General features: G+C 41.2%; 1 protein-coding gene across 5 annotated transcripts in view; it reads right to left on the bottom strand.

Annotated features, from left to right (window-relative positions):
* The window catches only part of GLIS3 (GLIS family zinc finger 3), a 481,147-nt gene that overhangs the window by 6,153 nt on the left and 450,726 nt on the right, over positions 1 to 24,268 (bottom strand). The window lies entirely within an intron of this gene.

A 24,268-nucleotide genomic window follows, 5' to 3' on the forward strand; every position in this document is an offset into this window, starting at 1 on the left:
CTTAGTTCCATACTTTATTGGAAGGAGAGTTGTGGCTCTGCTGCTAACTCTCTACGTTTCATTGCGTCTGTTTCCTCAACTGTAAAACGTGAATGTCATTGTCTACTTCACAGGGCTATTTGTGAAAATTAAGTGAGTCACTGGATAAGAAAATCCATCTGTAATGTTTTAAATTACTTTATAAATGTCAGTTATTACTGATATCACTATTCTGTTTTCTATGAAAAAAAGGGATTAATAAAGTACCCCAGGATTTCTTCCACAAACACTAAATAATGGAGAATACAGAACAAACCCACGGACTTTGGACCCGTAATCCTGTATGACTTCCTTTAATGGAACCACCTCTTGAGATTGGAAAGCTTCATTCCTTATTGAGGAAATGAACTGCCCATCAAAAGAGTAGCAAGGTGCTATTTGAGTTTCTTCTTAGCTTTCTTTAAGTAAAAACAGGGTGAACTGATACATACAATCTACCATGCTCTCAACCCTTCTCTTTTCTCATTAGGACCCACAATACATCCTGTGGAACCATTCAGATCACCCTGGGCTGGGACATTGGAATGCCTATTCTATGGTTATGAATATTGCCAAGAATGTGTGCTTTACATAGTGACCCTCTAGGAGTGTATTATCCAAGATAGATCAAATGTAGATTTATGGACAGGGCACATTCATAGTAGAAAACAAAATATCCTTTGTAAGCAGACTAGAGTGCACTTGATATAGAATCAACAGAAAAATCCACATAACATTTGGAAGAAGATTAAAAGCTTGTTGTTAGTATACACTAAGAAAATGCCTAAGGAAATTCCATTTCAAGCCAGAAAGAAGAATGAAAAACTACTGTCTTTTCCTTTTGGTCCCCAAAGGCACAGTTCTCAATGGACAGGAGGGCAAAAGACCCAAACAGACCACTCAAATACTCATAATTAATCATCTAATATGAGCAAACTGTAAACTCTCAAGCAAACAAAGAAATACAAATGAAAACAATGGTAAAATGTCACATTCTACCTACGACATTGGCAAAGATTTCTAAAAATCATTCTTAATGCTCAAGTGTGAATGATGATGGCATTTCTATGTAGTGTTGCAGACACTGCAAGAGACGACAAGCCCTTTGGAAAACAGTTTGATGACTGGTATCTAGAATGCTAGAAGTGTTCAGGCTATTGGATTAAGGAAATTCACCTCTGAGGAAGTGTCCTGAAAATGTATTCTGAAGAACATTAAATTCTGCACAGGGACAGTTATTGCAGTGCTAGTGATCAAAACAGAAAATTAAGATTCATTTTTTAAAAAGCAAGACATAAAATTGAATACAAAGCCTAGGATCCGTTGTACAGATGTCTATGTTACAGAATAAAGATGGCAAGTTACCACATCTATAGTTTTCTTTGCATATTGTTCTTTGCCTTTATATTTTTTTCTGAATTTTAGCAATGGTGAAGAGCAAGCACTCTGGAGGCAGACCTCCTGGGCTTCACATCCTAGGGTCAGCTTCTAAATCACTTAGCTTCTTGGTGTCTCCATTTTCCATTTGTAAAATGAGGTTAATAGTTATTACATCATACTGGGTTATAAAAATGAATATTTACATATTATACAATTTTATAATTAGCATTTATATAATATAATCAAAGTTATATAGTATCTATGTTTGCTAAATAAAAATATATTTTACAATGACAATGTAGTTCTTACAAGTTTATTAAGGGAAATAAAATTTCCAAAAAGAACTAAGTTATTTAACAATAACCAATTTAAGAAAGGACAAAACAGCAGGTACGTGGCATCCCCCCTGATCCCAGGTGGAATCCTCAATATTTTTGGCCTTTTGAACACCTGAGCTGTATACCTCTTCTCGCTTATGGCTCCTCGATACTGCATTAATTGACACATACACTAATTTCTTCATTCACCCCACTGGGGGCTCTGAAGAGCAACACGGCTGAGTGCTTTGAAGGAACCTGCAATGTGTGGTTTGGGTACTTCTTAGGCTGATCTCGACTTTGGTTCCTGGAGGCCAGGCACATGCAAACACGGCATACCCATCAGGAGGAAAATGTTAGCATAAACCATCATGATTGGTCTGCTAGAACGTAAAGTCTCCCGAGCAAAACAGTATTTGCTTTCTATACCTTATGCAAGCTCTGCTCTCATATATGTCACCCATAAATTTCCTGGTAACACTCCTCAGTATATTAGCCTTCTAAGAAAAAAAGATGTTTTTTCACTAAACTCCCACGACTTCACAAATAGGGACACCAATCATTCAGAGACAATGAGAGAGACTTCGGCCTTTTGTGAAAACCAATTTAGACTCCCTTTCGTGTCTTTTCTCCCATTTCTAAGAGGGGACCCAAGTGTCACATGCTTCTGTCTACAATCAAGTGTTGTGATTTATATGAGTATAAAAGGTTTTTGATGTGGCAAAATATACCTGGGAAAGTTAAATATCAAATCCAACATTCTGAGCTTCATCTCCTAGTCTGGATCTGAGTGAGAAGGGCAGAGCAGACTCTAATTCCTGCCTGTGGGTGTCTTGGCTGTCACAGGAAACTGTCAAAACCAGAATGGCCCCACAAGCATGTTTTATCACTCTAACAGCCAACTCAAGAAAAGAAAACCCTCTTTATTAAATCTCTCCCTTCAAGTAGCCAGTTACTAGAGATGCCAAATACACTGGCATGGATGGTTGTGGTCACTCAAAGAGTTTTCGCATATTCTCTTCCCAGCCCTATTTCCACAAAACTAACAATTTTTTAAAAATTCCGTTAGGGTCTTGCCACACACACAAACCCAGAGAAGGTCTACTCATTTTCTGATGAATGGCTTCTGTATTCCAGCAGTTGCGTTTCAAGTAGCAAATTTGGAAAGAACATTACTTCTCGGACCCAAAGCAAAATGAGGCAAGATGTTAACACGTTCTGTGGGCATAAAACCTGAGAGGTGGCAAGGTCAGCCAATCTGTCCGTCAGTCAGTAGTGGCTATCAAGTGCTGGGTAGGGTGCTATTGCCGAGACCAAAGAAATGGGAGATGACATCCTTGTTCTGAGGATTGATATTATAGCTGGAGTCAGAACACAGGCATTTGTAAATAGCATATGAACATACAAATATAATTTGGCAATGAATCTTAGTTGATATTATACATTTAGTTATACAATCACCCCTCTACTTTAAAAGTTATTTTGCCTTCAAGAACGGAGGAGGGGAGGAACTTGCAGATAAATGTATTCTATCTAAACTGCAGCTCCCGAAGGTCAGGGAGAATCATTCTTCTGCCTCTCAGTTTTGCCAGAGTTGTTTTCCTTCTAAAAACAAGCTTGTTTTTCTAATTATAAAAATACTTGAGGCTGATTAGAAACTAGAAAACGCAGACTCAGTATAAACAAAGAAGGCAAAAGTTTTTATTTCCACAATTCGGAAATGGCCAGCTATATACACACAAAATTGAAATGTTTTATATATATATAATCTTTGTTTTTGCTTCTAATATCATGCATGAGTTTCTTCACGTATCGCTAACATTCATTCTTAGAAGGCTTTTAGTCATGGAGTCACTAGTGTCTCTGTGATGATAGGTTCGAGTTAAGAGTTCACATTCCTTTTTGCTAATGATAAAGCAGCCCCATGAAGCTTTGGATTCCCTTCCCAAAGTAGAAAGAGAGTGGGGAAGGTTAGAGGAGAAAGGAATCACATGGGTAAATATAATCATAGAAGGACACCCTCTAGGGCTGTGCCATCCAAGGAAACTTTCCATGATGATGAAAATGTTCTTTATCTGTGCTGTCCGATACAGTAGCTACCTGTGGTTATCACATCCTTGAAATGTCGCTAGTGTGTCCTCAATCACTTTTAAATTTTATTCAATTTTAATTAATTCAAATTTAAATCGCCACTCATGGCTTATGGCTACTGTACACCTGACAGCAGAGCTCTAGGGCAATCTGAATTCCCAGGTGTACCAGACTTTGTTTCAAGAGCGTTTTGCATTAAATTCCTTGAAGAAAAATAGAAGACCCATTCCAGGTTTAAATAAAGTCACATAAATAATCTTAGATTTCTGGCCTGTAAGATAGATGTGTTTTAAAAAATCTAATACACTTTCTATTTTTTCCCTGCAAATTTGTCACTTCAATCTTTGTGGAAGGAACCAGAGTATAAATACATTAATAAGTAAAGAATGGTCCCTCCACTCCCAACCCTTCAAGAAGTTGAGGGGTGTTTTAGGCTAAACTGCCAGGGTACTACCTTCCTAGAGGTACCACATTCCCTTCTGAAAGAGCAAAAAGAGAAAGAAATGTGTCACCCACTTTCTTCACTTCAGATTGCAGGCCTAGCTCTCCATGTATACCAGGGTGGTGATGTGCCCTTGTGGGTCTCCATTTTCCCTATGATATGATGGTGGAGTGTCAACCCAGAAGGCTCTACCCAACCGTTGAAGAACATGGATGGTGTTTAACAGCATCTTCAAGGGGACAAGTCTAGATCTGTGTTCTTAGGTTTGTTTATGCCGCACATGGCTTGCACAACAAAATGCTTGTTTTTCTTCAGTGAGGCTGGGGAAACCACCACCAAACCGTGGACACTAGGAAAAGTGCTAAATGGACAACACTCAGAATCAAGCCTGCCCCTTCCCTGCATTAGGTTCAGCCTGGACCATGACGACATCTCATAGGTCCGGAATGTCCACATACAACAGGAACCCCTGAAATACATCAGTCCCCCAGAACTTAAGCCACCAGTGTGTCACGTAATCGGGCTTGGCAGGATCCTCTAGGAGACTCCTTGGAAACAACGCTGGGGTCCCAAGAACGCTTGATATGTCAGAGGGGAAAACCCTTTTACTTCCTTGTGATACAGACTGTATCACTTCAGGGGTCCAGGCCGAGTGCTATAGTTTTTCAGCTACTACCCAACTTTCGGGAGTCATCTATTCCTTTGGCTTCTCAGAGGTAACAGTGACTAATGTGAGTACTTGCCTTTGTTAAAATAATTGTAATTTGGCCAAATGAGGGTGTCAACAGTATCTCCTTATAAGGTAACCACAAAGACTAAAGAGGATTAACAGACCATCCAATGTAAAGGCTGAGCATATACCTACACACAGTTCACATTCTATGTTACTTTTACTTTTTTCTTTTTCTATTCTAATAACATAAGCATTTCAATTTCTATGCTTTCATTCACTTGACATCTATTTACTAGGCACTTACTCAAGTGTTGGGGATATAGTGGTGAATAAATCACACTGCATGCCTTTTTGGAGCTTGCATTTTAATGAGAAGCAAACAAAGACAACAGACATAAATCAGAAGTCAAGTAATAGAATTTCATACCACATACGACAATAAAAAAAATTTTCTTTAAGGGATACATAGCGATGCAATTCTCTTTTCTGGAATGCATTCAAGATAGGAAGAATGAAAAGGAACAAACCCGGAAGTTTTGAGTGTGGTTCCCTTTGTCTGGCCCTGTCTGCCGATGGCAGGTGTAGTCAGGAGGCCACCCCACAGCTCTGCTGAGAAGCAGCCCTGGCAGGCTGATTTCCTGCCTTTGGTGCTAAGCAGTTTGTGCCTACATAGAAGAATAAGCAGATATCAGCAGTAGAGGCAGAGTTGGCAGCCCGTCAGTTTCTTGGTCGTACGGCTGTTTGCTAGCCAAGTGGAAGGAAGGATGTATATTTATGAGCTTTACAGCTCTAATTATTTTTCCACAGGGACTGTAATTTTGTAGGTTACTACTTTAGGAAGTGCAGAGATTTTGGCCCCAGTCATGTGATGGCTGCATATGCAAGGACATGGAGAAATCTAAGGGATGAATGGATGGGCTCAAATCAGGACCACAGGGACAAGGACACACAAGATGTATGACCCCACTCTCCTCTGTCCCTGCATTTCTTTTGCAACACTCTGTGGCTCTTTGTGGATTCCCCTACCCTTTGGGGACGCTTAACCTGCCATCTTTGAATACTTCCCATAAACCAAGTCTAGGGAAAGAAAAAAGAAAAAGCTGGTACACAACCCCTAGGGCAACTAGCTCCTTGGTTTAGGGATAGTGGTGGCATCCCCTAAGATCCAGCAAGACAGGAGCCATATACTGAAAGCCACACCAGGGCTGCTGTCTCCCCCAAATACTAGCGGCTCCATACTTCTGCAACCAACTGCCAACATCTCACCACCATTCATCACTGCCCCCTTTTACATTTCTGCTGTTCCTCTTCTTCTGTGCCCCTATCCTAAAGGACAATCTCAGCCTTCTGCTTGTTAGTTAAGCCAGAGCAAATGAAGGACAGCAAACCTGGATCTGGAGGACTCCAGCCTACTGTTCAAGTGTTAAAATTCCGACCACTTGGAAAAGAACTCACCCTATGCCTTTGGGCTCCTTTACAAGTTGGAATATCCCCACAGAATAAAGTCACTGTTGCTCAATCCACTTCAGGGTCACCAAGTTTCACCATGCCACATCTACTGTAACTAAAGGAACTGACCTACAACAGGTCTGAAAAGGTGGCTATTTTCAAGCAGCACTGACTTGCACCACGTAACGCGTCTCACACTACTAAAAGGAGTTGGAGCATGCTCGGTTACATACCTATAAGAATTGTGAAAACTCAAACCAGTGTTATATTGGTAAGGATGTGGAGCAATGGGAACTCGTATTCACTACAAAATGGTACAGTTTAGAAGACAGGTTGGCAGTATCTTGCAAAACTAAACATATGCTTACCATAGAATTCAGCGATTGTGTGCTCTTGTATTTTCCCAAAGAGTTTAAAAATGTATGTCCATATAAAACCCCAGGCATGGATGTTTATAGTAGCATTATTCGTCATTGCCAAAACTCAGAAGCAACCAAGATTTCCTTCGGTAGGCAAAGGAATAAACTGCAGTACATGCAGGCAATGGAATATTATTCAGCACTAAAAAGCAATGACCTATTAAACCATGAAAAACATGGAGAGAATTTAAATTTAAATGCATGTTGCTAAGTGAAAGGAGACAATTTGAAAAGGCTACACACTGCATGACTTCAACTATACAACATTCTGAAAAAGGAAGAACTATAGAGACAGTAAAAGTCCATGGTTTCCACAGGTTGTGGGGTGGGGATGAGCAGCGGTAGTCAAACTATTCTGTATGTTATCATGGTCAATAGATGCCATTATACATTTGTTAAAACTCACAGGCTGTACAATACTAAGAGTGACCCCTAATGTAAACTACAGACTTTGAATATGCTGTGTCATTGTAGGTTTAATGATGTTAACAAATGCACCACTCTGGTGTTAGATGTTGGTCGTGGGAGAGATTGGGTGTGGAGGGTGTCGGGGAGAAGGAGGTGTATGAGAACTCCCTGTACTTTCTACCAAATTTTCTGAATCCAAAACGGCTCTAAAAATAGTCTATTAAATGGGCGGGCACATATAACTTTCTATCTATGTTATGCCTTCCCCACCGAAATATGTATTCTATGAAGGGAGACACCCTGCCTGGTTTAATTATTGTATCCATAGCACTCAGACTAGTACCTGGCATGTAGTCAGCATTCAATATATATTTGTTGACTGAATACATTTAAGGAAATCTTGGTTACTATAGTCAGAACTAAACTACAGGCCTTTTACTGGTTTGGCATCTTTCTTTTCATACACCCTAGTACTTAAGAGAGACCTGGAATCCTCAGCTCTCCGTGGGAGTGTGGGCTCATCTCTGGCCGAGCCATGACTTTCTCCTGCTGAGAAGATTCTTTGGTTTCAACTAAGCCTTGGAGTGCAAAAGTCAGCAGGTAGAATAAGGGAAGGTTTGCCAAATCCAGGGATTCTGCTTCTTGGTAAATGGAATGGACATGGGAAAGCTGATGACAAAGAGAACAGCAAGTATAGAAAGAATCCCTGCTAAAAATATGCTTCCACACAGCCTAGGAGTGGGAGATTTACTTGGGTCAGTTAGGTGCTTCCCAGTGATTCAAACGCTCTGTCCAGGTTCAAGCTCTCAATCACTAATAACAGTTATGAATTCCCCCATGCCATCACACTAAACAGTCTCTGAAAATACAAATTTTGATGGGAAAGAAAGAAAAGCGACAGAGGAGAAAAGATAAACGTCCTCACTCTGCTTGACTTCCTTCATTTCTTCAACACTCAGGCTATTTGTGGAACCCTTACTCTCTGGGGACCCTTGACCTCCTGTGTTAGAAAACCTTCTGTAATCCATGACAGAGCCAACGAGAAATAAAGAACACGTTAGTTTCTGAAAAAGCTCCTAAAGGCCGTAAGAATATAGTCTTTAGCCACAGCTGCTCAGCCTAATTCTATGCATTCAAACTTTGAACTCAGAGAAAGGCCCAGGTAATCATACACTCACTGTCTACATGGTAACTTAGTATTAAAATACCTTCAAAATTTCTTAAGTAGCCTTCTGATGTTTGTCCTGTAAGCAGGTACTTCAAATACTCCCATTTTAGACAATAAGATGGAGGCAGAGGAAAGGTTGAATATCTTGCCTTTGTAACCAGTACTTTATGATATCATGTCAATAAAAGTGCAAAATTCACCCAACCATTCTGTATTTCTAAATACCTAGATACCTGGAATTTTTTGTGGATATGGCCTTTGTCTTAAAACAAGTGGGTAGCAGAATGAAAATAGCAATTATACAATCTCTTACTAAGTCCAGAGCATCCTCACTGGTGGGCTCTTTGCTTTGGCAGTTTGGAAAAACATCTCATTTAGTGTTATACCAGCCACTCAGAATTCTGTGATGAGGAAGGAAAGGAACTAATATTTATTTGCTCAGAGATAGGCATTGCCCCAGGTGTTTTATATAGAAAATCTTCATTAAAATTTTTGGGTTAATTATTTTCCCCAGTTTACAGCTCCCCTCCCCCAAAGAGAGAGAGAGAAGTTTAACTAAATTTATCCAAATCCTCATAGCTACTGTGTTTCAGAATCAGGACTCAAATTTTTCATCTGTTCAGGGACATAGTTCATGTCAGATTACTGGGGCTCAGGCTCATGATCAAATCAATTTAAACACCATCTTGTCACTTTTGTTGACGTTTCTCACTGCCAGGTTACAGGCAAAGTTACCCAGACTGCATCAATATTTTGGAAAGTACAAATATTCTCATTAGGGAGAAAAGTATTGAATTAATTAGTAAAGTTGATCGAATCACCTCATCACTGAAAAAATTCTACAAATCCTCAAGTGTAGAAACAGATATTGCAGCAATTTATCATGGCCAATTTTCTGATTTAGCCTAGATTTTATTTACATCCATTGCATGAACAACTTGGACTTGGGTCTGAAGCCCAGATGACCCATTAACCAATTGTTTGTCTTTGGATGAATGATTCTCTTTCTTGAGCCTCATTTCTTTGAAATTTTATAGGATTTTCAAAAATATGTATGATAGTGTTTATAAATGCATGTTGTGCATTCTTTGGCACACAGTAGGCCTTATTTCACTTTAGACGATGAAATAAGCTTACAAATACAGAGGTTCTGTGCAACACAAGCAGTTCTTAAGCCATTTTTATCACACAACATACTACCATTAAGTATAAAATCATGCTGCTCTTAAAAGTGAAACTGCCACAATTTGCTTATCATTTTTGCCTTGGGCTCCTTGTCTTGGTCATCAATACCATCCAGGTCTTCATCTGAGGTAGGACTCTACTAAGCCTCCTCCTGGAGGAGGTATAAAAACTGACTCTTCATTTTAATATAGAGTCTATAAATGGGGAAGCTGCAGAACAGCTCACAGACTGTGTTAGGAAGACAGATTTTTCTTTGGGCTGAGAACTGAACCAGCTTGCAAAGCACTCAAGCTATTTACGACTGACATTTAAGCAACTACTCTACTAAGAAAGAGGAAGATAATGAAAATAATAACCCTCAAAATTTCACTTAGGCACATTCTGTTCGAAGGAACCCATGACAGTGGTTCAAAAGTTGACCACTGGGGCAACCGCCTGGTCCCTTTTGTCCTTGGAGAGATGGGGTGTAGCAGGAAGCCTTTTAATTAGCAAAGTCTACCTCGTTCCAAGAAGCAAGGCCATTTTCATCGATAACTCCTGCTGCCAGCTTGCAGGCCACAGCAAGGTTCACTCTGAACATGCTGGGTACTTTCTCCACTTGTGCCCCTCACAGCACCACACCTGGTCTATAGGAAGCTGGGAACAACACTTATCACTGTGAACCACATTTTGGCCCTTAGGCTTATATGCTCATTTCCAGGGCCTGGGTAGCAGAGGAGGAGGAGGTTCTGCTCGTCACATCTGCAAAAGGTTCAAATGAGGGGATAGGAGTGGGCAGAGCAGGTGGCAAGAAGGGACAATAATAGGAAAAAAAAAGTGAGAAGGCAGCATGCTTAAAACACTCTTGGTTAAAAGTTGAAATCAATTTTCATTTAAATATTCCCAAACCACCCAAAACCCTAGCACGCGGTGGCCTATGGCTTCCAAATTCTCAAAATGATAAGCTGCCAAAGTAAACTAATTGCAATGTGTCTCAGTAATTGCCATGTGTGGATATATACAGTTATAGTCAAATGGTTCAGTGAGTCCTGATGGTGATAATACACATTTGGAAATTACATAGAGACTTTCAAAACCAGTAAGTCCTGAGGGGTCTGAGATAGACCTGATAGCCAACTCTGCCATGTACTAGCTGTATGGCTTTGAGGAAACGCTAGCATCTCTGAGCCTATGATTTACAAAAAGAGGTAACACTCCCATGGCAGCAGAATCCTCAACATGGGAAGCAGCAGCAGCATAAGGAACAAAGGATTCAGTGCCCAGTTACCCATGAGTAGCCACCCACATTCTATCACCTGCCAACTACTCGCTGTAACCAAAAAATCCTGGACACAAGGATCAGAATGAAGGGCAGAGGATTTGCCTATCTGTATCCGATGCAGCGTGGAGCAAACACTATACCCAGGTTGATAAGAATGTGTTGGTAATTTTTCTATGAGGGGAACTGCTCATTGCTAGCATACATGTATCCCTACTGGGTGGCTGCAAGGATCAAATGAAATAAACATTAAAGTATGTTGCCAACAGTAAAACCCACTAAAAATTCTAGCTCCTACTGTCTCATTATAAGCCTGGTGTTTCATGTCATCCTCCCTTCTGAGTAGAAAGGTCAATCTCCCCATAGTAGTATCCGGCACTTTTACATACTCACAATCATTCTTTTGACCAGGGCTACTTGGAACCTCAAACAGAACAAGGAAAGCGTGGTAAAAAAGGCAGATTTAATTCTAAACGCCCTTGTCTTTCCAACTAAGCTTCGCTGTAAGAAAGATCTGGCAGAGAAAAAGACTGAAGACAGAGATTTCATGGGTTACTAAAAGGAAATGCTGCTGCATCTCAATTCTCTTCAGCCTCCCCTGAGGACTGCGCGAGCCAGCTGGGTTCTCTACAGCTTTTTAAAACACTTCCCCAACAGATAAAGGGAGGAAGAAATTGGAGAGTCTTTACCTCTCGAGTCACAGGCAAATTGCTTCCTTTGGGTTCTCTCTGACTGGGGAGCCAGGGTGAGACAGCACTGAGCCCTATACTTGGCGTCTAGGCCAATGCTTCTTATGAGGGTTGGGGACATCAGCTTCTCCTTGGCTTGTGTGTTGAACATGCACATTCCTGAGCTCCATGGCCAACTCTGGAGGAAGGGTCTAGAATTCTGTGTATTTAATAAGGTATTTCTTAAAGTTTGGGAGGCTCCAAGAACATCTTTAGATGATTTACACACATCTGAAAGTTTTCCAAATGAAATACCTTCTTAAAACAACAAGGGAAAGGCTCTAATTTCATTTGAAATGGAGAGAGGGAGTTCTTCCTATGGGCATCTCTTCCCCTTAGCCAGGCTCCCAGCCCTTTGTGCTAGTCGATGGGGCTCTTGGGGATAAGACAGATATGGATGCAGATGACTCGCCTGGCTCCTTCTTTCTGTGCCTGTCTCTCACATGTCAATTCCAGATCGAGGTGAAATCACGGGACCTCATTTGAATGACTCAGAAGTCTTGGTGTCACTGTTGGTCCCATACTCATCTTGTGGCTTAGACTTCTGTTGCCCAGCTGTAGCCAAACTCCCACGTTACATCTGCCGTACTAACTAGGTGATTTTTGGCTTCTTTGAATCCAAGTCTGTTATTATACAAATTTCCGGCACTCTGATCTAAAAGTGGGCCCCTATCTCATGCTTGCCAGTAATCCAATGACTCAATTATTTTTCCCTCCAAACCTCTGCTTCATAGCCGAGTCTATCATAGACGGTTAGGCTTCCCCAAAAACCTACTCTCTAGAACATCGTGTTCGGATTACATTTGGGCTTGAATTAAGTGTACGGCAGTCGACATAAGCAGCTTTGAGATACAGTGGATGTTGTATTTGGGAAACCTGACAAATGCCACTGGATCCCAGAATCTCTTATCTCCATCTGGCTACCAGGAAGCTCGCCTTTTTATCTTGTCAGGCATTCATCCAACAAATATTCTTTGGCCAGTTTCTATATACCTGTAGTTACTAGGCACTGATACAAATTATGCCAGTAAGAGTGATTTATAAAACATATTGATACATGAATATAGGTACTGCCACCGACTTCATTTGTATTGACAATATTGCATCAGCCCAGATACAAAGATGCAAAGAATCTTGGGTAATTATTTGGTTAATTCAGATTCCCTGAATGATTTCTGCCACAGTGGCAAAGAAATTTAAGAACTTGATTTGGGATGTGCGAGATGAGGTTGGGTTTGGTGATGAATTTAAGAAGAGAGGGTTTGGTTGTCATACTTAAGTGATCTAGAACAATACCTGAATGTTTTTGTTTCAATAGACTTGTATCTTGTAAGGTCTAAGTTCTCAAAGACCTCACAAAATAAAGAGTTTAGTCAGAAAAACCTGGTTAGAGAGGAGAAATTGCTATAGTCAAGAAGAACCCTCACAATTTTAAGCAAACCAAAAAAATTCTAAGGGAATCGGGATTGCTTTGTAACATGTTGCTGAGCTCAGAGAATACGAGCGTGGACAGATCAAGCCAGTTCGAGTATTCTATGTTTTCGCTGTTCTGTTTTATGAAGAGTGGCATCCCTACCAGTCACCCAGATGTTTACTGATGTATTTTAAAGATGCTCCATCTACAGCTGTTACTTTTTCTATTATTTACCATATTTATAAGGGTAATTCCAGTTTATTGTCATTAATATGTTTAGCCCCAAAGAGTCCAAAGGAACCCTTAAAACATAGTTGTCAAAAAGTAATTGATTTTTAAGAGTTCTCTTCATTAGAGGCTGACCCCATGAGTTTCATACATAAGAACATTTGCTTCTAGAAATGTCATTACTCGCCGCCCCCCAAAAAAGTGCTAAATCTGTAATATTCATTAAACATTTTCTATAGGCATTTTTAAGTTGACTGACAAAGTCACAGTAGTCAATAAAACATTCTGCACATTTCTTTCTCATCAGTAAATTTCTGAGTTCTAATCAGAAAACCAACTGTCTTGCTGCAAATGACACAGGTTGACTGACAGGGTGAAAGAGCAGGGCGACTACTTAAATAATGTAAAAATTCAAGTCATAGCTCTGGTTACTTCATCCCTGTTACTATTAATACTGTCTTTAGTATTCAATAAAAATGTAAAAAGATGCTCAATTATATTACTATCTAGAGAAAAAAATTACAAGTCACTAATCTTTGCTTTACAAATTGGCAAAAATTAAACTAATACCCAGTTTGAAGAAACGGGCACTGTAATGTGCTGCTCGTGAGCATCTAAATTCATGTATCCTTTCTAAGAGTATGTGTCAATACCTATCCAACTTTAAAAAGTGCATACCCAGTAATCCAGTATTTTCTCTTTTAAAAATATTTCCTAAGAAACTGTGCAAAGATATATATATATGTGTGTGTGTGTATAGGAGTGTTTATATAAACACGCATATATATATACACATATCTATGAAGAGATTTAATATAGCATTGCTAGAAAAAGTAAAAAATGAAAAAATTGTCCATCAGTAAGGGAATGATTTTAAAAAACGATGACCTATTCTTATGAGAGCTATACAATTAAGACTCTGTATTGACCTGGAAAGCAACAGCATATATTTTGCTAAGTTAAAAACATCAACTCATAAAACACAATGTAGAATGAGGTGCAGAACATGAGGCCGTTTTTATAACGGGGCATATGGGCATATACTTAGACACAGATACGTCTCCTTCTATGAGCATTAAAAAGGTTTAAAAGAATACTTGCCAGTCTTAATAGTCGTTACCTTTGGGCAGTGGAATTGGGGCAAACGTAAGTCTGGGAAGGGACAAACTCGACAAGTTTCAGTACTGTAAGAACTTTAAAAAATTAATAGATAAATCTTTTCTTTTATAATTTAAAAAGTCAGTAAGAATTTGTAAATGGTATGTAAGGACTGTGCTAAAAGCCCAGGAACCCAGGTTTGTCGATTACAGTAATTGGGCTTCCAAAGCTTCCCCCAGCATACCTGTATTTGAGCAAGCACAGTGCATGAAGGCATGTACACACAGACACGTGCACATACACACGCAGTGGGATAATCCCATTGTGAGCTATTAGCTAGGGAGCACTCCCTTCCCCCACAAGGACAACCCCCAATCAAAGGCTTAATAGCAGCATCACAGAATGGTTAAAAGCACAGATCTGGAGTTAGATGGTCTTGGGTGTAATTTCCAGCTCCACCATTTCAAGATTAATACATTTTGGGCACTATAGTGATTCAGATTCCCCACCTGTAAAACGGGAGCAAAAATGTTCTCTTTATAGCACTGTTATGAGAATTAGTGAGCAAGGGCCTAAGAGGCATTGAGGACACTGCTCGACACAGAAAAACGTGATTTTCAGCTATCAGTGTCCAAAGACATGCAATTAAGCACTTGGTGGGAAATTACTTCATCTTGCAAGTCACAGCACCTCCACTGACAGAATGTCAACCCTATAAGGAATCTCATGTTTATAGTTTCATACTTAACCTTCATGCAAAAGCAGTTCCCAAATAACTAACAATTTCCATAACACTTTATCAACAGGCACCGTCACAAAATATGAGTGTGTGCTTTGGGGTCAGACTAGGTTTATAAAACCACCTGTGATATTCACCAGGTATATGAGTTAGGGCATGGTGCTTAAGCTCTCCCATAGTCTCACCTGGGAGGCTGCTCTGGATTCGTTCAGAGCACCAAGTATCCGATAGTATGAAAGTAACAGCTGTAACAGATGCAATGAAGTAAGCATCTACTGTAGTCCACGTATTTTCATTCTTGTACCAACTCTCAAACACGGGTATCAGTATTATCTATTAAACTTGAGAACCTCAGAACTAGGACATTGCATGACCAGCTCACAGGATTCCAGTTAGTAATTGCCATTTGCCTGCCTCCAAACTGCAAATGCTTTCATAAGCAAGGGACTGGCATCTACAGGCACTGTGAATTCTTCACAATCCCTCTTCCACAGGGCTGCCACAGCCCAGAACTTCACTACTAAGCACTCAGTACCAGCTGTGTCTCAGTATCCTCTTATGCTGATACTCAAAAGCAGCAGCAATACATTAAATTCACCACCATGTGTAAATGAACGTTAGTTCATCCGATTTCCTCTGGGAAGAAGGATCAGGCAGTTGGTCAGCACTGGGTATTTAAAGAGGGGAACAAGGCCTGGAGTGGTGGTTCCCGTCTATCATCCCAGCACTTTGGGTGGCTGGGTTGGGCAGATCACCTGAAGTCAGGAGTTCAATACCAGCCTGGCCAACATGGCAAAATGCCATCTCAACTAAAAATACAAAAATTAGGCAGGCATGGTGGAAGGTACCTGTAATCCCAGGTACTCGGGAGACTGAGGCAGGACAATTGCTTGAGCAAGGGATAGATGGCTGAGGCAGGAGAAGCCTTCAGCCTGGGAGGCGGCGGTTGCAGTGAGCCGAGATTATGCATCTGCACTCCAGCTTGGGCAACAGAGCGACCGTTTCAGAAAAAAATAAGAATAAAGGAAGGGCAGAGAAACGGGCAGGAATTGCCCAAAGAGGAACCCGGGAAAAGTTGACTGTAAGTCATAATTTTGCCAAATGCTGGCTCTGCCGGTCAGTGTAAGAAGCCATGAGAAAAATCTTTTCTGTTCATTCATCTTTAACGAGCAGTTATTAAGCACTTATAGTGTGCAGAACATTGTGGGATGATGCAGTCCCTGTCCCGAGACAAGTTACAATTTAGTGATAGTTGATTCATTTTAATGCTCTTCTTGATCAAACATGGCACATTAGTATGGTGAGTTTTATCTATGTGTGCGCACACTCTTGCTTGTGTGTGCAGTTGTTTAGTTATATACATTGATTATTCCCAGTTCAGTCATTTCTCTAATCATTCCAACAGCTTTTCTGGTTAAGATGACCATCTCCCACCTCTCACAAAACTCAGCATGTTGAAATGCTCACTACACTCTGCTTATACACCTAAAATTAACTTTTGTTTTTAGAATTATAACACTGTCAGAATTTTTCAAGTACTACTTATATAAAACTGTTCTTGGGGTAATTTTGTAGCAATTAAGTATATGAGACTAAGGATTTTTCCAAATCTAATCATCAATACCTGGTACTAAGCAAGAATTTCATGGCTGATATGGAAAATCATTCCCGATTATGACTACTGATACGTCAGGATAACATGTGTGCTCATAGGCTCGTTTCTTTTGTGAATATGTCACAACTTCCTCCAAGAAATCTATTACACTGTTGATTTATAATCAATTGTATTTGTCTTTTTGGGATTTCAAGAAGTTGTGACACATACTTCAGTTCTCCGCAATACAATTTCTTGACTTACTGCTTTATTAGTTCACACCTCATATATGCAGTTGTGATGAAATTTTCTGTGGGAGTATGTTTATTGTCTTCAAAATCAGCCTTTAAAAATAACCTTCAGGCCTGGTGCCGTGGCTCATGCTGTAATCCTAGTACTTTGGGAGGCCAAGGCGAGTGCTCACCTAGGTCAGGAGTTCAAGAGTAGCCTGGCTAACATGGCGAAACCCCATCTCTACTAACACAACATTAGGCAGGCATCGCGTGGTACATGCCTGTAATCCCAGCTACTCTGGAGGCCCAGACAGGAGAATTGCTTGAACCTGGGAGGCAGAGGTTGCAGTGAGCCAAGATAGTGCCACTGCACCCCACTCTGGGTGACAAGAGCAGAACTTGGTCTCAAAGGAAAATAAAAATCTTTACATATTTAAACACTATAAATTGCCAGCAATGAGATCAGTCATGGCTACAGCCCATAGGAATCTTGCTGGAAAGTACCACTGCACAATCACTGCGAGTAAACAGCCAACTGAGGAAGAAGTTAGCTCAACTTCTATTGGCCACCTCACTGTCATTTAAATATCAATGCTCCGATAACTGTCCAGTTTGAAAGATGCTTTGGCTCTCTGGTAGGACCAGCCATTTACAATGTATTCTGTTCTTGGAGGCCCGCTGGTTGCTGGAAACCCTTTGTTTGGTGTCACAGTCAATTTGAACTGGACTGACAAGCTTACAGCTCCATACTGAGGTAAGAAAATGCCACCATTGTCTGGGAGCTGACTGGTCTGCTTTAGGGAGCCTGCAGGCAGGACATGCTTTAAATCCTGGGAAAGACTGCTCAGGAACCAGAGCGGCCGGGACCCACAGGGAAGACGCCCCCTTCCCACTGCTGCTGCACTCATTTCAAACAGTCCAGGCTGAGGAGGTAGCTTCATGGTGTTTTCTTAATGAAATCTAATAAATGGTACATGGATGACACAAATCTCTGTGTTGGCAACTGGAAACTCCAGAGGGATGCAAAATAAGAGCATACAGTGGAAACCGTGGAACCCTAAGAGAATGGAAGAGATGGGACACTACGAGGTAGAACCCGCAGAGGCCTGTGAGCGCCACCCCGACTTCCGAGGGAAGATAGGAATGAAGTTGGCTGAGAGACAGGTCATACTAGCCCCATTTCACAGATTAGAAAACCATCCCAGAGTGTGTTTGGCAGCCCTTCCAAGTGGGCCTATCCAGTGAACATTGTTAACGGAATATCCGTTTTATTGGGTATGGCAATGCACTAAAATATCCCTCTTCCCAGACCCCCGTGCCATGTGACTAAGGGTACACTTGTTCTTTACTCTTCACCCTCCTCTCTGCCCGAAACTGGGATGAGATGTGTAGAGCATCAACATTCACGCCATGAGCAGGAGGATGGATGGCGCCCGTTAACAGTGACAAAGCACAAAGTTGGGAGAAGGCATGGGCACTGCCGACTCTGTGGGGCTCCTCACCCACCTTGCACTGTTTCCTATTAAACATCTTGTCATGCAAGAAGACTGGGCACAGTGCCTCACACGTGTAATCCTAGTACTTTGAGAGGCTGGGGCAGATGGATCACTTGAGGTCAAGTTCAAGACCAGCCTGGCCCAGTCGGTGAAACCTCGTCTCTACAAATACAAAAAATACAAAAAAATTAGCCAGGTATGGAGGTGTGTGCCTATAGTGCCAACTGCTCAGGAGACTGAGGCAGGACAATAGCTCAGGAGGCAGAGGGGGCAGTGAGCAGAAATCGTGCCACTGTACCCAAGCCTGGGTGACACAGTGAGACGCCATGTCGAAAAAGACATTTTGTCATGTGACAAGAGTAAATTGCCTATCAGTGTTAGTGTTGTTGCTATAATGTGATAAACCCTGAAAAATCTTGTCCTCTAGACAAATGTGTATTAAAAATAAGGTTGTTGAGATATCTAAAATTGGGTCAGACCACTGGAAGTCTTCAATACCTTCTAATTACAACAGTAACAAAATAGGCAAAAGGAAATTTAGGCAGGCAGGTCAGTGTGGCTGTAGGCTCCTGGGTGGTTCTCAAGAACACATACACCAAATAGACTGGAAAGGCTGCCTTACAAGTACTGAGACAAGTGACAGCAGGGCCCAACGCACAGGAAGGCATGACATCTGCCATGAGCTGAGGGCCGTGGAAGGCTGGGTGCGTACGTCTCTGGGAGACAGCGCCCCTGGGATTATGCTCATTCCAAATGTTATTAAAATAGAGCTGAAAGGGCTCCTGTTTGCACAGCAGCTAGAGGACGTGTTAGTCCTCCTCTTGCCTTTCCAGCTTTTCTCTAGGAAAGACTGTACGTGAACAAACACAATTGCACATTATCCCGACATCTTTCCCCTATTTACCAGTTGCATCTGAGTGAACTCTTTAGTAAGTCACTGTTATTTGGGTGTTCTGTACACGTAGCCCAGCATAATCCCAACAGAGCCTCACATTCCTACCTCTCCCACTGCAGTCTCTACACAGCACACAGCATTCTATTTGACTTTCCTACTATGTTAGGCTGATTTATTTGGTAGTTACATTTAGCATGGCACAAAACCCTTTGTGAGCTGGCCTTGTAAATTCTCCAGCCTCTTCCTCCTCTACTCCATGGCTTAACCTGTGCACTCCAATCATCCTCTTGGCTCTTCCTTCTGTGTGTGCGCGCACAAACACACACACACACGCTGTCATTTGTGTTCTCACCTGTGGTCTTTGCTTCCCTTCTGCGTGGAATGCCTTTACCCACTTGGCCTGCCCAATAAGGTATTTATCTTCAAAACCCTATTCAAGTATCACCTCTACAGATCCTTCTGACATCTTCTTGTGAATTAATCGGGTGCCTTTTGTACCTTCTTATTGCACGAGCCACAGTGCATTGATTAAATGATATTTATGTTTGCCTGGCACATAGCGATGACCAGTGAACACTTGAACTGAACTCGGTGTCACCTTATGGGCCCGGAATTATGAAGGTTGCGAAAATCCTGTTGTAGGAATTCTCACAGCATGCTAATAATTGTGCAGTGAACAGGGTATTTAGTAAGAAACGATCCATTAGTCCAGTAACAAAACATACAAATATCAACTCTCGGGCAACTAATCCAGGCAACATTCTGAAGCTTGTCTGGGCAAGAGAATTGTCCTAAGGACAAAGAAGAGACTGAAAAACAAGCTTACACGATTGCTGAGTATCCTTATGCTTACATCTAAAATAAAGAACCTAAACGTACTAAGAAGTTGCCTTGGAGATCTCACCCAGAGACCCACAAATGCTATCGAGATTCTAACACTAAAGAAAATGATACCTCATTCCCTGTACTAGTGAAAGTAAAATGATCGAGATGGATGCAGAGCCAACAGACCTGAGCTCTGGTCCTGGATCATTCACTAGGTGAGGAAACTTGAAAATGCAGCACTAGTCATCTTTCAAAGTATGTCTTTTACAAGATGCCTCAGTAAAAATATAGATAGAGCACACAGTGTCTAGGCTTAGTATCATCTGGTACAGCAAGGTTAACAAAACTCGATGGACCTTACCTTCTTCATTTTTAAGACCAAAGCCCCTCTGAGTTTTAACTTTTTGTAGCTCTATGTAACGCAACAGCATCTACATACAGGAGTCTACATTTCCCCATGGAAAAATATAAATGTGTGTTTATTTTAGTGTGCTTTTGGCTTAGAAACATGTTAAGAATATGGCATGGGACTGGGCCTGGTGGCTCATGCCTCGAATCCCAGCACTTTGAGAGGCCACGGCAGGCGGATTGCCTGAGGTCAGGAGTTTGAGACCAATCAGGCCAACATGGTGAAATCTCATCTCTACTAAAATTCCAAAAAAAAAAAAAAAGAAATTACCAGGTGTGGGAGCATGCATCTGTAATCCCAGCTATTCAGGAGTCTGAGGCAGGAGACTTGCCTGAACCAGGGAGGTGCAGGTTGCAGTGAGCCGAGATCATGCCACTGCATTCCAGCCTGGACAACAGAGTGAGACTCCATCTCACACACACAAAAATTTAAAAAAATATGGCTTAGAAATTTAGACCTCTTGAAAAAGGCACCTGCATAGTTTGCTAAGGTAGCAATGCCTAGACATTTTATGTTCTTGTCTCTAAAAATAGTGATGGCATGTCTCCCTGACCTCTACCTACTGCAGGGAATACAGAAGAAATGGGGGTTGACTACACTCATTAAAACCATGAACTTTTTGAAAGGGAACACTCACTCACTTGAGCCATCACATTAGCAACCCCGACACCATTTTGGGCTTTAAAAAAAAATCAAGTTTTATTAGAGGGTAAAGTTCCCTATCACCAGGATGCTGGTGTAACTCCATCCAGCGAACTTGTCCAACAAATGCTGAAACGCTACCAATAAATGCAACTCATTAAGAAGGTCTTCTCTTACTCTTAGCATCGTACTGCCCGCTTGAAAAATCAAGTTTGTCCTTAACCTACGGAAAATTTTTAGAAATGTTTCCTAGAAAGTTTCAAAATAAAGATTTCAGAAAATGCTTGGAGAAGGCTAAGGCTATATCCGGCTACCTACCAATTAACCGAAAGCAGTGGACCAATGGCTAACCTAGGGGCACTCCCTTTGCAACCTCATTGCAGCAGTCACTGGCCCATCTTCCTGGAGAAAGTCATCATTTCTCAATTAGCCTAACTATATTTTAAACTTATTTTTAGGGCTGATATCAGCAGTTTCTCATGGGGAATTTTTTTGACAATTAGAATGTGAAAGTTAGTGCTCAGCACAGGTGATTCACACCTGTAACCCCACACTTTGAAAGGCTGAGGCAGAAGAATCATTTCAGCCCAGGAATTCAAGACCAGCCTGGGCAACACAGTGAGACCCCATTTCTACAAAAACAGTAAAATTAGCCAGGTGTAGTGGTGTGTGCCTGCAGTCCCAGCTGCTTGGGGGGCTGAAACAGGAGAACTCTTTGAGCCCAGGAGTTTGGGGCTGCAGTAAGCTATGAGTTCACTACTGTACTCCAAGCTTGGGGATAGAGTAAGACCCTGTCTTTAAAAAATAGTTTTTAAAAGTTAAAAAAAAAAATTTCAAGATGACAGTATATTCATTATTTAGCTCAAAAAAGAGAAAGGTGGAAGAAGAGTATTTTGCCAAGAGGTAGGGGAAAATAGGATAGATTCCATTTTCTGTATCTTCTTGTTCATTATTCATTTGTTCAATGAGACAGTGTCAATCACTTAGTCAGTAAATATTTACTAAATGCCTATTTTACACCAAGTATTATGCCTGCCCTAGGGCTACAAACATTATCGCTATTCTCAGACTCTAATTAAAAAAATAGAAGGAAATAGAAGAAAGAACATTAAGTTCCTACTTCGTTTCAGGTGCTTCTCTTGTCAAACTTCTTAACTGATGAGAGAAGAGAGATGAAACGCTCCCCACTTAACAAATGTGAACCAAGACTCTCATGTGCCCAGTGTCGCACAGCTCAGGGTAGACTAGTGTTTGCATTCAAATTGGTCTAATTCCAAAACCCTTTTTAAAGATTCTAGAGAAAAAAAGGAAGAAATCACCCATTATCCTACCATCCCGATATAAAACCATCAATATTTTGGAGAACTTCCTTCTCCTCTTTTTTCTACACATAGGTCAATTTTTAAGTTTTTAAAAATGTGTTTCACAGTTGCAATCAAAATGTGTTATAGTGCATTTCCTTGCAACTTTGACACCGTCAACTGTGAAATGCTCCATTATTCTAGATAGCACCAGAAAGAAAAATCACTGGCAATTATAGGCCTCCACTGACTGAGTTACGTCCAGATTTCAGCAGTGTTAAAATGTGAAGGTGAAAAGTTTGTCTTAGAATCAATGGCCTACTCTCCCTTTCACATAGCCCACTCAGGCTGTGCACCTCTTGCCTGGAGTGGTGAGGATGGCTTCACGGCACAGGGGACCTGGATCTCTTTCAGAGTACACAGACTCCTCAACTGGACTGACAGGCTCTCCTCACAAGGAAGAGGGCTCAATTTGCCCGTCTTATGCATGTCTTGATGCCTTGCCTTATGCGTGGTAGGCACTCAAGCATTTTAGTCGAATAAATACGTAACTCAAGCTTGAGAAACAATTTATAACCAGAAGGTAAAGATGACCATAGGCCTGCAGAATGGTACAAGTCCAAGTTCTGTTGGGGAACAGGAGGTTTGTGTGGCTACAACGGGGAAGCGGGGAGATGAGATGCACGAACTGAGCCAGAACCAATAGCTCTGGTCTGCTTCCTTCCTACAGCTGGCTGCTGTTTTAGTATCACCTCTTCTTTGCTGTTCAGTCCTTTACTATGATGTTCTCATCCAAGCCTAGCTCCATAGTACTGGATGATTCTGCCATCTCGGAAAACTATTCACGCTCAGTTTGCATATTGTTTTAGATTTGTTTGGGACCACCACCCATCAATTTCCAGTAGTAACTCATATGGAGAAAATTCAGGCATCAGACAGAGGCAGGTAGAGGAGAGTCATATGTTTCAGAAGTTCAAACAGCCTAAAAATTCAGTATCTCTTCCGTTTGTACAGATCTAACTGCCCTAGGAAGTAAAAGGCTGTGACAGTTTAAATCTATGATTTTGCTATTCAACTTTCTATGGCTGTTCATTAAGATAGGCAAAATGAGTTTAAAGAAAAAGAAATTAAGCCAGACTTAGTTCTCTATGCCTATTTCCCATTACACACAAGATCTGCATATTTAGAAAATCACTATGATTTCTCTTGCTTTCCTTTTCTCGTTTTCATCCTGCATTCACCTGACAAGTATCCGAGTGTCTTTGGCATTTGTGAACAACCGTCTTAAGTTCCCTAAACGATACAATTTTCTGATGGGTCAGAAAATGCTCAGAAAGTTTACACATTAATAGCGAAGGTATGTTTTATTCAGGTAAGTAAATCACACCATAGAGGAAGCATAATTACTACTAGAGCAAGAAAGCTGATGAAATTAGAGTCTAGGGCTGGAGAGATGACATCAGCTGGGGGATCGGGAAAGGCTTCAGAGAGGTGTTATTCTACCTGCACCTTGAAAGGACGGAGAGCATGAGGACATATGAGAATGAGAGCAAAAACCTAGCAGAGCAGAGGCATGCTTGGGCAGAAGAACTCCTGCCATTTCTTTCTCCATGGGCTACTGTTTAGGAACAGGATGCCATTGCTGGTGTTGGAGCCCTGGTCAATGATAACACCATCAACATGAGCCGACTAGTGCGAGGTGTCATAAATCATACCATCATCAAGCCGAAGTCAAGAAAATACCACAGGATTTCACGCCTATCAAGTGTGAAAATTCAGAGGCAAGTTATGAAAGCCTAAGCCTGGTGTAGAACAGAACATCTGAAATCCACAACAGGTAACTAAGATTAAAAGCAAC

Source organism: Saimiri boliviensis, chromosome 2 (assembly GCF_048565385.1).
Source record: "Saimiri boliviensis isolate mSaiBol1 chromosome 2, mSaiBol1.pri, whole genome shotgun sequence".
Taxonomy (NCBI): domain Eukaryota; kingdom Metazoa; phylum Chordata; class Mammalia; order Primates; family Cebidae; genus Saimiri; species Saimiri boliviensis.